This window comes from Lissotriton vulgaris, chromosome 1_2 (genome assembly GCF_964263255.1).
Source record: "Lissotriton vulgaris chromosome 1_2, aLisVul1.2, whole genome shotgun sequence".
NCBI classification, from domain to species: Eukaryota; Metazoa; Chordata; class Amphibia; order Caudata; family Salamandridae; genus Lissotriton; species Lissotriton vulgaris.
The window spans coordinates 256,400,951-256,417,190 of NC_141686.1; the positions used below are offsets into that span (position 1 = coordinate 256,400,951).

Here is a 16,240-nt window from a genome sequence, read left to right on the forward strand (position 1 = left end):
GTACCGCCCCCAATATACTATTGAGTCAACCCATGCCGCACCTTTAGTGCTCCAAATCCAAGTAGTCTCTAATGTGCCCATGTAGAGATTAGCAAAAGAAGGAGAAAACCTTGAGCCCATGGCTACCCCCTTCGTTTGTCTATACCATTTCTGGTTGAACATAAAAAAGTTATTTTTGAGAAAAATGCTCATCATGGTAGTAATCATGTTGGTGTGTTGCCATAGATCTGCCGGTCTGGTGTTGAGATATTTGGAAACTGCCACCAATCCCTTGTCTGGATCTTTAGAGGTGTATGAGACGGCATCCAAGGTTGCCATTATCATCCCTGTTTGCCATTGGATATCATTCAGAATGCTGAGGATATGCTTCGTTTCCTGGATGTAGGATGGAAGGTTCTTCACCAGGGGATTAAGAAAAATGTCCACGTACAATAGTGGTGATGATGAACAGAATGTGGAAAGGTTTGGACGGTGCTGACAGTACAGAGGGAAACCCTAAAGCCTCTCTAAGGTGAACAGGCACAAAGATGTCTGAACACTTGAACAAAATAAACAGCAGGTACTGGCGCTGGGATGCTTCCGGGTCACTATGCGCTCTACAAAACCCACATTCATTCATTCACTCTGCCATACGCTCGGTGGGTCCACCTACACCGGATATTATTGGTCTCCCTGGAGGGAAAGGGGCGAGTTTGTGAATCTTGGGTAGTGTGTAAAGCCAAGGGGCCATAGGTTTGTTGACTTTAAGATAGGATGTTTCTGCGTCATTCAGTAGTCCAGCACCCTGCCATACTTTTAGTTGTTCATTTATCATAGTGGTTACAGCCTCTGTTGGATTGTTCTTAATGGGCGTGTAGCATGAAACATCGTTGAGTTGGGAGAGTATTTCTTGCTCATAATTGGTTTTATTCATGACAACGACGTTGCTGCCTTTATCTGCTTCTTTTATCACTAAAGCCCTGTCCAATGTTAATGTCTTCAGAGCTATCCGTTCATCTCTTGTGGGATTGTCAATGATGTTGTGTCTCCGTGCTCTTTCATATCTAGTTTCAAATCTTTCCAGGTCTTCTAAAACCAATGTATGAAATGTGTTGATAGGGTTTCCAGCTGGTAGGTTTGGTGTCCATTTGGATTTGCATCTAAGATTGCTAGTGATTGTGTTGTCATCTTCTATATCCAGTTCTTGTAGTAGATGTTCAGGTGTGAATAGTACATCAGTGCCATCCTCAAGGGTAAGGAGAAGGTGTGTGTCTATAATATCTTGTATAGTTTGCATACCTTCCATGGAAGTAGCCGCTCTCACCTCTTGCCCCTCTTTGGGGTTGTGTGCAAAGTGTTTTTTAAGTTTGAGTCGACGTACAAATTTGAACAGGTCTATTTTGATTTTGCACGGATCACCAGTGTCTTGAGGATTGAAATTGAGTCCTTTACTGAGTATGTTAGTCATTTCTTGAGAAAGAGTCTTGCTGGAGAGGTTGACCACTTGAACCTCTTGGGATTCTGTATTTATCTGCGATTGTCTCCTGATCTCAACTTCTTTTTGTAATCGTCCTTTCCCGGATCGTTTGCCTCTTCTGGTTTTTTTGTTATAGTGGGATTGTGACGCTGTTGGGTCCTCTTCTTGCGTCTATTAGTTAAGATTTCGACAAAAAAATTTGAGGCGTTGGTATTCCTGTCTGTTTCCGTTTCGTTCTCACTGGGAATGGTATTGAGTGAGGATGAACTTGATGCGTTAGAAGCTGTACCAGCTTCTGGTGTCTTCTCCGGTGTTTTATGTTTTCTAACTAGTTGGTCGTATTTTTTAGCGAACGTGAAGACTCTACCCTCCCTGTAGTCCGCTTCGTCACGTTTGAGTTGTCTGCTTTTACGTTCTTTGATTTCTTTCTGATGTGTATTAAGGATGTCTTTAAGTATTGCGTAGTTTTTATCTGTAGCTTCTTTGAGATTTAGATTTTTTATTTCTTCTTCCAATGTCTGAATTTCAGCCTGCAACTTACATACCTTCCTCTCCCCACTTTCAATAAGAATGTTGATGAGTGTATTTGAGTTGATGGTTAGGGCTTCTTCCCATCTACCCAAAAGATCGTCGTCTAGGTCGTCAAATGTGGGAAAGATTTGTGAACGGAGTCCACGGGGAACCCTGTTCAATCTGAGCTATTGCTTGAGGGTGGCACAGTCCCACCTCCTCGAATTCTCTGTTTTCCTGAGTCTTTCTAGTCTGATGAACTTGTCCTTTAGGGTGTCTTGTCTTGGTGGATTGCTGCTAGTCGAAGGACCTGTAGATTGTCTGCCTTATTCAAGATTATCAAAAAGATCCGATGCCTCTTTGTCTCTATCTATCACCCAGAACAAAGTATCTAGTACGTATAATGCTGTGGAGCTGCCAAACTGTAATTATACAAGTAAAAGATCAGCTGGAGGTTTCAGTTGTACAGTATGAGGCGCTCACACAATGCAAGCAATAGTGGTGATGATGGACAGAATGTGGAAAGGTTTGGACGGTGCTGACAGTACAGAGGGAAACCCTAAAGCCTCTCTAAGGTGAACAGGCACAAAGATGTCTGAACACTTGAACAAAATAAACAGCAGGTACTGTGCACACGTGTGATAAAAACAGTATTGGTAATACAGTGGTAATAGACAAAGAGAAACGTGGACTTAGTTGATGGATTGAAGGTAGTCTGTGGTGTTAAGTATTAGTGTTTATTTCTTTATCTCGTTTTACAAACGCCAGCCGACACGTGTTTCATCAACAGGGTGAGACCTGTGACTCATCAGGGCTGTAAGACATATTATAATAAGAAAACGGACTTGTAGCAGCAGTCCAAATTATAAGAGTAATGAGAAAATAATGAGAAAAATTAAAAGAAATCTCTCTAGTCACTACATAGGTGCTGAGTGCGACATACAGTAGTGAGTTGCAATAGCAAAAAATTCATGCAGTGAAGTATTGGCGTGTGCTGAGTGGAATATCGGTAGGGGCTGTGCAAGTATATCGATCAATGGAGATACTAACATGTGATTATTATGTGAGCATTATTCTCAAAATATGTGAGCATTATTCTCAAAAATAACTGTTTTATGTTCAACCAGAAATGGTATAGACAAACGAAGGGGGTAGCCATGGTCTCAAGGTTTTCTCCTTCTTTTGCTAATCTCTACATGGGCACATTAGAGACTACTTGGATTTGGAGCACTAAAGGTGCGGCATGGGTTGACTCAATAGTATATTGGGGGCGGTACATTGACGACTGCCTACTGATTTGGTCCGGCACTCACCCACAGCTTGAATCCTTCTTTGACCATTTGAATAATAATGACATGGATATGAAATTTACTTGCAACTATAGTACTACTAAAGTAACCTTCCTTGACTTGGAAATCTACATTCTGAACAACACACTCCAGACTAGGCTGTTCAGGAAGGAGACCTCATGCAACGCTATCCTCAGAGCCGACAGCTCACACCCTAAACACCAGATTGAAACTATTCCATACGGTGAACTCGTCCGAGCACGCAGGAATTGCAGTGAGGAACTTGAATTCAAGGCCTGCATAGATGATATGGGAAAGCGTTTCTTCAAACGTGGCTATAACCCAAAGGTGGTCAACAAAGCTGTCAAAAAAGCCAAATCGCTTGATAGGAACAGTGCGCTACTACCAAAGAATAAAGCTACCTGCAAAGATGCCCAAACCAGGATTATCATGGACTACAACAATATCAGCCATGTTGTAAGAAAAAGCATCAATAGACATTGGAATGTACTTCTGGCTGACAAAACTCTTGCACCATGTATCAGTACTAAACCACAGATCACATACAGACGTGGTAAGACCTTACGCACCAGATTAAGCCCAACCGTACCTCCCACACACAACACCAACACCTGGCTAACTTCACACATGAAAGGATTCTTCAAATGTGGTTGTTGTGGTGTGTGTAAGTGGGCGAGAAACAACACCAAACATTTCCAGGGCCACATCAAAAAGAAATATGAAATTCATACCAACATAAATTGCAACACAAAATATGTGGTCTACATCGTTGAATGTTTATGCCACAGCCAGTACGTCGGCCATACTATCAGGCCCCTGAAGGATCGTATTAGTGAACACGGCAGGGCTATGCATAAACAGGATCCTCGCTACCCCATGGCCCTACACATAGCCAAATGTACAAGCCAATCCACACATAAGAGATTTGAATTCTATGGAATAGACATTGCCAAACCTAACATACACGGAGGAAACCGTGAACTCCGTCTTCCCAGATTGGAAGCCACCTGGATCATGCGTTTGCACACTGTCAAATACGGCCAAAATATGGATTCTGAACTAGAAAACATTTTGGATACATAATCAATGCCTGATGATCATGCTTGCAGTCTGTATCCTCACCTGTCTCGCTTCCCTTAGGGGTAACTGAATCATACCATCCTTCCCTTCTCCTTCCTTCTTCATCTTCAACATACATCCACGACCCGTGGATACTCAGGTTTTACTCACACCTATGACTTTTTTGTTCAACTATGAGACACCCTTGCTAATATTTTATCTTATAATCAGATCATGCATATATGAACATTTTTCACATTATTTTCTATTGAAGGCTTATTTACTGCCAGATCCTACATAGGTAACATACATTATATATAACCCTGGGCGAAGCACTACGCTACGCTCGCGGAGTTTGCGAAGTTTGCGCAACTTCGCACTACGCGAGCTGCACGTAGCACAGTGCGAACACGCGTAGTGCAGCGTAGCGCTCATTTTTTGCTTGTTCGCGGTCCTAAACATCATGTTCGCGACCGCGAGCAAGCAGTTCAGTTCAGTTGATTAATTCATCATAAAAGACATAAATACACAATACACATAAACCATATAAAACCAGTATTAAATCATCGGCATCGAATTAACTTCTTATAGAACTATACAAAAGTTTAAAAAGATGTCGAGCACGACCATACTACCACAGTATATGCAAAATTTAAACAATCTCCACTAAATTATTTTTAATAAACCTACATCTGATCACCCAAGCCCACCCGAAAAACTTAGCAACCCCCACAACAATAAGCGGATCCAGATTAGTTTTTAACAGTCTCAAGGCTTCCACAGCCGATCTGGTGCCTAGTTGTCTACATACTGGTTTGAGCCATTTGGTTCTGGGGGCTGAGTATAGTGGGCACACATACAACAAGTGATTCAGACTTTCCCCGGTGCCGTGACAGTTCGCGCAAAACCCCGATCTATCAGTTCCCCACTTTTTGGTAAAGTCCCCTATGGGAAGTGAACCGCATCTAAATTGAAAATAGAGTTTGCGGTCCAGAGGTTTAGTAATAATTTCCCAGTACCCTTCTAACTTGGGAGAATCTTTATGTACCATAAATAGTCCAGAAAGACTGCTTGTGCTTGTTTTTAAGAAGATGTTGTGCGTCACCCATTCCCAGTAACATTTTTTAAGCTCATTTTTTGATGGAAATTTAGCTGTCTCGGGCGAGGACCACAACTCGCCAAGGCCCAAAGATAGTAAGGTAGCCCTAAGATCTCTAAACCATCCAATTTTAGTGGCACCAGGACAATTTTTTACCTCCAGACAAGCTTCTGCATAATGGTGTAGTTCTGGGGTCGTCCACAGGCGTCGCCAGAATGATAAAGGTCGAAGTCTTGCTTGGTCAACCACCGAGTGGCACCCCAGGTCGTATAAAAGGGGGATTAGTGGTGTTGACTGAAGCAGACCTGTTGCCATCCTTACGAACTTGTTTTGGGCATGTTTCAAAGAGTCCAGATTACTTCCACCCCAGAGCTCTGCGCCATATAACACCGCTGATAAAACCTTTCCTCCATAGATCTTCATCAGCGGTGACATAGGCCTCGTAAATGACCCTTTATGTTCCTTAATCAAGGCTCCGCCCAACTGTTGATGTTTCAGGGTCATGAGCTCGATCTGGTGGGTCCAGCTCAAGGTGTCACTAAAGGTATCTCCCAGGTAGGTGAAGTACTTTGTCTGCTCCAGGGGGATGTCCCCCATGGTGACCCTAGCCCTAACCTGTTTATGCCCCCTTAAAACCATAAATTTGGTTTTGGCCACGTTCACCTCCAGCTCATGTTCGCTGCAGAAACTCTCGAACCTCGACAGTGCGTTTTGTAGGCCCTGTCTAGTTCGTGAAATCAAGAGAGTATCGTCAGCGAACATGAGCAGGGGGATTTTCATGCCAGCCAAACTGGGAGCATCCGTGGGAAAGCCGTCAAAGTACTTGGTAACTCTATTGATATATAGAGAAAACAAGGTAGGTGCCAAAACACATCCCTGTCTGACACCTTTCGACACAGGGAAGTTCTTTGTCACCTCTCCGGGTTTGCCCCATCTTACAAAAGCATAAGTCTCTGCATGGAGGTTAACTATAAGGCGGACCAGAATAGGAGGCATGCCCATTTCTAGTAGGCAATTCCAAAGCCCGGCCCTCGGGACAAGGTCAAACGCAGACCTAAGGTCTACGAATGCCGCAAATAAATTTCCTTTACCCAGGGTAACCGTCTTCCAGTGCAGGAGCATAAAGCGAAAAGCCTGATCCAGGGTGCTTACGTGTGGTCTAAACCCTGCTTGGAGGGGGGTGAGAACGTTGTACTCCTCGATCCAGGCCTGGACCCTAGATAGAACAAGTCGAGATACTATCTTCTGTACCGCATCAATAAGACTGATCGGCCGGTAGTTCGATGGAACCGACCGATCACCCTTTTTAAAGATGGGCAAGATCTCGGCACCGGCCCATGAATCAGGTATCTTGGCGCCCCTAGCCAGCGTGTTTACCAAATGCAATAGATACGGTACCCATAAGTCTTGATCCTGCTGGAAAATATCTGCTGGGATACAGTCCAGACCGGGCGCTTTACCCCTAGGGATGGCATTCAAGACATTTTCAACCTCTTTGGCTGAAAACACAAGGGTGTCAAAGGTTAATGGCCAACTAATGGGAGCTTCCCCAGCACTAAGACATCTAAACTGTTCCTCAAAGTGGGACACCCATTTTAGTTGATCAACAGAAGCGGGGCTGGGACGATCATCCTGAGACTGTCCCCATCTGAGGAGATGCCAAAACTGCTGGAGGTTCCTAGAGCCGCAGGCCTCAGCTAGGAGAGCCCAGCGCTCATCATCCCATGCGGCTTTAGCCCGCCGTTTAACTTCATTATATGCCTTCCTGCTGGTTTTGATTAGGGCTGGGTTCTTAGATTTTAAAGCTATGAACAAAAGTGAATGGGACTTGCCGCACTCTTCATTAAACCAATTAGCAGGTTTCCTCGCCTTTCCTAAACCCTTGTTGGCTACATATTTAACAAATAATGTCTTTAGGGACAAGAACAGGCTGGCATGAATGTCGGAAATTTTAGGGATTGTCCGATTCAGGTTATCACACTTATCAAGTTCCCTTAGAGAATTAGAAACCAGAGTTCTTATTTTACTACGTGCATTCACATCTACAGCTACCTTTGGCCAACGAACCCTCCTCATATCATTAGTTAATTCCATGGCCTCTTGAACGGGATTGAGATGTCGCACAATCGGCCCGGCAAAACTAAAGTCCTTTAGTTCCGCTATGAGTGGTTCGTGATCACTTTCTGGACGTGGTTTAATTATCATATCCAATACTATGGGCCACAGGTTTGTGTCCACTAGGATATAATCAATGCGGCCACTATGCCTGCCATTGAAGAATGTTGGGTTGCCCATCCTATCCGATCTTGTACGACCATTTAGGGCACGCGGCCCCAATTCAGACATAAACCTTTGATGAAAGTGGCGCCTTGGGACCACTTTGTGATCGGAGGTAGCTCAAGTTGTGGAATACCCCACATCATGTCCTCTGCCTCAGTTAGCAACCCATCCTCCCTGCTTAGAGGTTCAAAACAAGTGTTAAAATCACCCATTACGACCACATGACCTGATGGCTGGGTAGAGCCAAGGAATTCATCTAAACATGTTAGGGTGGTTGATACTCGACCACCCGGAGTTCCTCTGGCATATACATTAAACAACAAAATGTCCAGCCCACTATTAGATTTCATGCTAATTATTAAAATGTCAGGGCAGTCGATATAAATTTCCTTCACGGAAACCCCTACAATTTGACGAACCCAAGTAGTAAGGCCCCCCATGGCCCTGCCTCTTTGGCCTCTAACTGCAGGTTTATTAAAGCTCAGGAAACCTGGAAGAAAAACAGGAAGGGTTGACCATGTCTCCTGAAAAGACCAAACATCACCTTGTCGGATGAAGTCAGCCCAGTCAGGTATACATATACATGATTCTATACCAGCCACGTTCCAACTTCCAATAGTAGTACCCTTAACACAAGCTTGAACACACGGGACTGTTGTGTCTATAGGGAGGGGTTCACTGGGTTGAGAGGAAGATTCTTCAGACAGGCGTGCCTCTATGATCGACCCTTCCCTTGACAAGCATATTAACCCAGCCTGAGCAGCTTGCTCAGGAAATAAGCCCGTGGGAGAAACAACCTTAGAATGCAGTGGGGCAAGAGACGGTGTTGATATGTCTAGCTCTCTTGAGTAAACTAAACATCCCTCCTCACAACACTGGTGTGTGACTTTAGAACTTACAACATTACATGGAAGGATACTCGTGTCATCTCCCACACACGGAGTGTAAGGGTCGTCATCACTTTTCTCTAGTGCTTGTCAATCATTAGACGACAACCCTGAGAGTGGGTCATATAAGTTTCTCAAAGGAATGTTCCAAAGCTCTTTAGGGTGGGTAGGCCTGTTGGCATAAAGATTTGATGGAAAAAAGCTTGGAGGCTGCTGTAACTGTGTGATGGCTGGTGTTGGGGGAACCATAGGATACGGGGGCTTATTTAAGAATGGCAGATCCAATAAGGCTGGGGGACCAATGGGCTGGGTGTATGACTTAGCCCAGCCCGGCGTTTGTACAGGGCAGTTGTAGCTGGATTGGATATAGGAGCGATACAGCGCCTCTGGATTAAAATGGGGACCATGGAAACTTGGCGTGAAATTGGACAATTTAAGGAGGCTTTTGGTGTTTTTATTATTTCTACCAGGGTGTTGATCAGTTGGATTGATCAGGGTCTCAGGGTAGAAATAGCTTAGATTCCTTGTGGAAATCTCTCCCTCGTTGTTTCCCACATACCAATCTGTAAGGTGAGATACAACTCTGTGGTCCCTGAAGTTGATGATCACTATGTCCCCCTCTATGTCCTTAGGGCGCACCCCAACCCACTGACATCTTCTGACCGCAACGATATCCCCATTAAGGTTAGGAGGAAGGGGTCTATTTGTTTTCAGCCAAAAGATGACTTTATTTTTTAAACTTTCATTATTTTCTCTATCCCCTTCCTGAACTGGTGGCACACCTGTCATAACAATAACAAAATTTAGAGAGTCTGGGGGCAAATCTACATTTTTCTTCAATGGTAGGGGTTTGTTGGTTTTACCATTTGAACCAGCAGGTTTACCCATCCCTTTCTTTATCTGCGGTGCTGCTCCCTTAGCAAGTGGTTTGCTGACTACCACACTAGGGTTTGCTTTCACGGGGGGAATTGTTGGGGTAGGTTTAGCAACCACAATCGGTGCTTTGTTTGAAATAGAAACTGCTTTGGTAGCATTGTTAGTATGTATGCCGGTAGTGCTCGGTAGTTTGCCAGCAACAAGAGATGAACCGGCTGGTTTATTGGATGAGCCCTTATTCTTATCCAGGCTAGAGCTATGTGTAGACTCAATGGTCGCCACAAGGCGATCCAATTTTTCTCCCATAGTCCTCACACACTCTAGCAGGGGAAGCATATATGATTTAATGAGCTTCTCCAAAATACCAAGGGACACCTCATTTACCCCTACGGTTACTAGCTCTGGGGATACATGTTCGCGTGTGTCTGAGAGTAAAGGCTCTACTATGTGCGGGGGCCCTGGCTCACTATTTGGGTTGGGTAGGGGTGGTGATGGAGTCTGACAGCTACGCCCTTTCCTTTTTACCCCTCCCTTTCTCCTTTTCTTCCTTGGTGGGTAATGTACAACCCTTGTAGCATTGTCGGTCGTGGTTCTTGATTTTAATGCACTCGTTTCTGGAATGATCTCGCCTGGGTCGATACAAACCAGTGACAAGTTGGACAGCATAGGGCTTGGTTCTACTTCCCTGGTAAGGGTCTCGGGGATGTTTGTTTCAATGATGCTTGAGTGATCAATAGGGGGACAAACGGGGTGACCTCCGCAGGTGGCACTACTACAGGGCGGGGAGATAGCAGGAAACCTAAATATACTAGGGGTAAGGATAAGATCAGTGGCATCGCCCTCAATAGCGCTCAAACCTTGGGCGGCGAGTTCTTGTGTATTATTTGAAACTGGCAGTGGATTTTTCTTTAACTGCTCAATTGAGCGTCGACGCTCGGCTCTTCTTTCAGCAAGAAGTAAGTCCATATCTACCTCCTTGGCGGATTTCTTAAAGAATTTATCTAAGGGACCCAGAACAGAGACACTCACACCGGGCGGAGCAGAGTGACTCATGTCAAAGGAGGATTGTCCTGACTAAAAGCGCTTGGTGTAGCAACTAAGGAAACACTGCTAGCTATACACAGTGCAGAGATATTAAGACACAGCATACAACAAGCAAGATAAAAATGACCTGGCCCAGCCCGGCCTCCTGCGGCCCCGGACGGCCACAGACGGTCCCGCCCTTGTCCCGGGCTTCTCCCGGCGCCCTCCCGCGCGCTCCCGCGCAGCGGGGATGTTAACTCTTCTTTGTAGCTTTACAAAGGTCACCGAGGGGGCGGGGCCGGCAGGGAGAGGAGCCCAGCTGGAAACGGGCGCGCGGGGACTCCTGGTCCGTGGAGTCCACCCGCTCTACCCTCGCAGCCCTGCCGGTCAACAGGTGATGCCCCTTGAGGTAGATTGACAGCCGCTGTAAGACCGCGAAGCGGGACCCGCGGAGCGGGTCCGGCGAGCAGCGGCTCACAGCAGGCTGAGTCAAAGTTACACAGTGGTGAGCGTGGCGTCAGAGTGAGGAATCAAAATGACATCCCGGCGAGATTCTCAACGCGGGGAGGTAAGGTTTCTCATTGTAAGTGGTTGCGCATGCTCGCGACCGCTCTCAATGAGAAACTACCAGTTCGCATTGAGAAAGCTGCAGCTCGAGTAATAATCTACCCGAGCAGCAGGAAACTACAGATCGCACTGTGCAAGATGCCGTTTTCAATGATTGCACAGTGCCGGATGCTTGTCCGCACTGTGCAATCATTGAAAGTACATCTTGCACAGTGCGAACATGCTACTACGCAGCTCGCGTAGTGCTACGTGAAGTTCGCGTAGTGCGAAGTGCACTTCGCGTAGTTCTACTTTGCAAACTACGCCCACCCTTAATTATATACAATACAATTAGTATGAAATATGTTTCTAATCATACATAAAATCCCGCGATACATTTTGACTTAATATAGTTGGCGCTTCCATCACCAGATGACTAATAATGTTATAATTTGTTACATTTCCTCAATGTATTGTTGAACCGTGTTTCCAGTATGCCATATACTATGGCCGTTATGTGAAAATATGATCCCTCTATCTTATTTCCTTTCTACAGCGTTTGTGCATTCCATCTGTCCCGTTTTATTTTCTCGACTTCCTGGTGCAACGTGCGACTTTCATTCCGCATTGGGTTTACGTTCCAGTCTCTCATTGCAACCCTTCCCACTTCCGGTTTACACCCTGGAACGCGCATGCGTTCTCCATCGTTGACTATTCATACACACTCTCTCTCTCAGTTAACGCGTCCTCCAAGATTCACTGCCAGACTCGGCCAGAAGCGATTTCACCATCTCCAAGGTATGTCGGCCAACCCCCTGGGCTCACTATTTTAGTCTTTTCCATGTATGTTTCCACGCAGACATCGACCCAGATAGCGACCCTTTTTCCTCTACCATTCCACAGGACTGACAGCAACAGTCATACCCGACTGCTTGGCGGCCCCACGTTCAGCGATTACACTTGCTGACCTCCACTCGAATCGGATACACTTTTCCATTACCACACCCTGGTGAGTGTCATCCTACCGTAATTGAGTCCGTTTTCCCGCATTTTTACTGTCATGTGGCCTTTTGTGAATTCCCCTTGTTGTCCCAACCAACCCCCCTTTTTTGTCTCATTTCTTCTCCTACAGATCACTTATTGCGCCCTCACAGGTAGTTTTTCACTCTTTCTATACACATTTTGGGATCATATTTTAGTCATAGGCTCAATCATGTTTTCCAATGATGTGTCACTTTTGAGTATTATTGCCTTTTCTTGATATCGAGGTGTTTATATTAAGTCATACAGTTGTTTCTAATGCTATATTTAAAATGTGGGTGCTATACGTTTTACCAATTGTACAATCTTTTCTCTCGCACCTCAGCAATGTCAGGCAATTTTCCTTTCAGTTTAGATATGTTATGACCATTACAGCCTGGTTTTTGCGGTTAAACAATCAGTATAATTTAAAGGGTGCTCATTTTTCTCAATATGTACTCGAGATTCGTTATTTTTGCATTATACTTTAGAATAATTGTTGTGCGGTTTAACAATTAGGATCATTTGAAGGGCGCTCTTTTTTCTTAAATGTTTACTTATGATCCATTTTCATTGGATAATGCTCCTCAATAATTACTATGCCAAGTCACGCGCACTTCTCTAAGCACACTCACGCATGTTTTCCTTTTCCCTTTTTTCCTTTCCACTTCGGCCACTATGATTTCACCTACTTACTCCCGTGAGCGACGTATCATTTAGATCCCTTTCATCACGTAATTCAAAACTTGCTGCCTCTATGCCACTCACTTGCGCATTAGTTTCCCTTATCACAAATCAACACGTTCCATCAGGTCACGTTGTTGCATGTTTATCCGCGGTTCTCTACTTTCCGCCGTGTCATTTGTGTATGTCACATAGGGGCTCACAGACTCCCTCTAGGCTTTCTTCTTACTGTGATTAATTCGAAGCTCATCCACTGGCACCATCACTTTTAGTATCTCCATTGATCGATATACTTGCACAGCCCCTACCGATATTCCACTCAGCGCACGCCAATACTTCACTGCATGAATTTTTTGCTATTGCAACTCACTACTGTATGTCGCACTCAGCACCTATGTAGTGACTAGAGAGATTTCTTTTAATTTTGCTCATTATTTTCTCATTACTCTTATAATTTGGACTGCTGCTACAAGTCCGTTTTCTTATTATAATATGTCTTACAGCCCTGATGAGTCACAGGTCTCACCCTGTTGATGAAACACGTGTCGGCTGGCGTTTGTAAAACGAGATAAAGAAATAAACACTAATACTTAACACCACAGACTACCTTCAATCCATCAACTAAGTCCACGTTTCTCTTTGTCTATTACCACTGTATTACCAATACTGTTTTTATCACACGTGTGCACAGTACCTGCTGTTTATTTTGTTCAAGTGTTCAGACATCTTTGTGCCTGTTCACCTTAGAGAGGCTTTAGGGTTTCCCTCTGTACTGTCAGCACCGTCCAAATGTTAACACATTCTGTTCATCATCACCACTATTGCTTGCATTGTGTGAGCGCCTCATACTGTACAACTGAAACCTCCAGCTGATCTTTTACAGGAAACAACAACCTCTTCGCTTTTTTTAAAAGAGGTACAGAGTTACAGGCTGGGAGTAGTGTAGACAGAAGAAGTGTACAGCGGAGTGGGGTATAGTAGTTAGCCTACAGCAGAATAGTGCACAGTGGAATGTGGGGATATGGAGTGGGATCAAGTTGAATAGCGTAGAGTTGAGTGGTGTAGCGTCATTTATTGACTGTGTGCAACAAGTACCTAACACTCCCCTCTGATAAGCCTAGAGCTGCTCGACCACCCTGCCACAAAATAGAGAATTTTAGGATTGTTAAAGCAAAGCTCCTGTACACTAGGAAGGGATACCTGGGCTCCCTGCTCAGAGAGCCTCTTTTTGGTACACTATATAGAGAGCCAGCTACCTACAACCAAGGCTCAGGAGGAGTCCGTCTTAATTTAGGTCTTTTATTTATTCAATACATGATTGATACATCAACATTGAAATAGCAAACCATACATTTCTACCGTTCATTAAACAAGCCAAAATAACTTTGAATGCATCAAAGAATCTCTTAAAAAAGCACACATCTACTCATTTGTTCTCACACATCCCTCATACTCAATCATTCTAAACACCAGACACTCATTCTCATACAAAGAGCTTTGTATCTGTATTTATAGGGTCTTTATACTGCATTGGTATCACTGAAACTTATTAGAATCTTTTACTTAGGCAACTGCATATTGTAGTATAGTGTCCCTTTTTGAAAGTTACCCCCACTTTTTGGTTGATGTCTGATGCACTTTGACTGAATGTACCCTAGGTCCCTGCCAGTCAGGTTTTCAGGGCCTGTGTTCTTTCCCAAAACTGTACCTTTCTTTCCACAATTGGTACGCCTCTGGCACACATATAAGTCTCTTGCAAAAGGTACCACCGGGACTATGGGCCTCATGGCCAGAAAGGGTCTGCAAGAGATGCACCATGTATTGTGCCACCCTCAGAGACCCCTCACCTTACACACACACACACACACACAGCCATTGCAGACTACGGGCCTGATTCACAGAACTAACATAAGACAAAATCCTAAACTTACTACCAATTTCGAATTCACGGAAGGCACGTACTCATTTCGGTATTCAGAGAAGTTAGGAGTCCTAACTTTAGGACTCCTAAATGCCTTCTGTGAATACGAAAGCCTTAAAGGTAGGATTTTTCTCAATTTAGTAGTAGTAAAGTTAGGACTCCTAACTTTAGGACTCCTAAATGCCTTCTGTGAATACCGAAAGTCTTAAAATTAGGATTTTTCTCAGTTTAATAGTAGTAAAGTTAGCACTCCTAAATTTCGGACTCCTAAATGCTTTCTGTGAATACCGAGGGCCAGATGTAGGTCATTCCTATTTACCAACTCTTAAATACCAAATTTTACCGATTCGGTATTTAAGAGTCAGTAAATAGGAAGGGGGCAGATGTAGGTAATTCTAATTTCAGAATGACCGAATCTGTATGATTCGGTATTTACCGATTCGGTAAATACCAAATCTGTATTGCCTATTGATTCCTATGGGCCATGAAGCCCATAGGAATCAATGGGAAATACTGATTCGGTATTTACCTAATCGGTAAATACCGAATCCTGCAAGGGTGCTGGGGGTGTCACTTTGACACCCTCTAGCACCCTAAGTACAGGCTTGTGTGCCATGTGGCACACATACATGCCCTAAGGGCATATCTGTGTGTCACATGGCACAGGTGTACATGCACAGATGTGCATGTACACCTGAATTCGGTATTTTACCACCCAATTGGATTGGGTGGTAAAATACCGAATTCTGAAGGCCTGTAGCACTGTAAACAGTGCTACCTACATCTGGGTTTTACTGAATCGGTAAAATTACCGATTCGGTATTTTACCGAATCAGTAAAAAAATGGCCCCTACATGTCAAAACCCAATTACCGGTCGGTAACGGCCGAAATCGACCGTTACCAACCGGTAATTGGCGACCTACATCTGGCCACAAAAGTCTTAAAATTAGGATTTCTGTCAACTTTACCACTACTAAACTGAGGTACCAGTCCATTGACCAACATTGGGCTCAGTGACCTCTGCATCCAGCCGCCCTCACGCCACTGGTGATACACTACCTACCTTAAACTAACCCTTGCCCAGTGTTAGTCTAAAGTCTAAACCCTGAAGAGTAAGTAGTGCACTTACCTGTAATTGTGCATAACTGTTTTCCTATTGTTGATTGATATCCTAAAAGTATTTCTATACTTCGGTAAAATAGTTCTATTCCCTCTTTATCACTATACATATTGCATTTGAAAAGTATTGCTATTCTTAAAAATTGATACTTGAAACTGAACAAAAACTAATTGGTCTGGATTCAGTTTTTGAGTGTGTATAATTATTTCTTGTCTGAGTGTGTATAACAAATGCTTAACACAGCCCTCTGATAAGCCTAACTGCTCGACCACACTTCCACAAAGAGAGCTTTAGTATTGTCTACTTTTGTCTCTGTAAAGCCTCTGGAGATCCAGTAGACTCTGTGCACACTATACATTACTTTGGTATAGGATATACAGTGCCAACTTCCTACACATATAAATCTTTAATTTCATTGTTTTCATAGTATCATTCTCATCAATTCAAT

At 44.1% G+C, this 16,240-nt stretch overlaps 1 protein-coding gene and 1 long non-coding RNA gene across 3 annotated transcripts in view; one reads left to right on the forward strand and one right to left on the reverse strand.

The window, feature by feature from the left end:
* The window catches only part of LOC147736441 (uncharacterized), a 453,286-nt gene that overhangs the window by 217,644 nt on the left and 219,402 nt on the right, over positions 1 to 16,240 (reverse strand). The gene's annotated exons all lie outside the window — the stretch shown is intronic.
* LOC147736442 (uncharacterized) overlaps positions 11,725 to 16,240 on the forward strand; it is a 40,186-nt gene continuing 35,670 nt past the window's right edge. Inside the window, exons 1-3 of one of the 2 annotated variants that reach the window (XR_015307557.1) lie at positions 11,725 to 11,844; positions 11,950 to 12,055; positions 12,179 to 12,200. This is a non-coding gene — a long non-coding RNA (uncharacterized LOC147736442). Of the gene's footprint in view, positions 11,845 to 11,949; positions 12,056 to 12,178; positions 12,201 to 16,240 lie in introns of those variants that run through there. The other variant, XR_015307556.1, reaches the window with a different exon arrangement.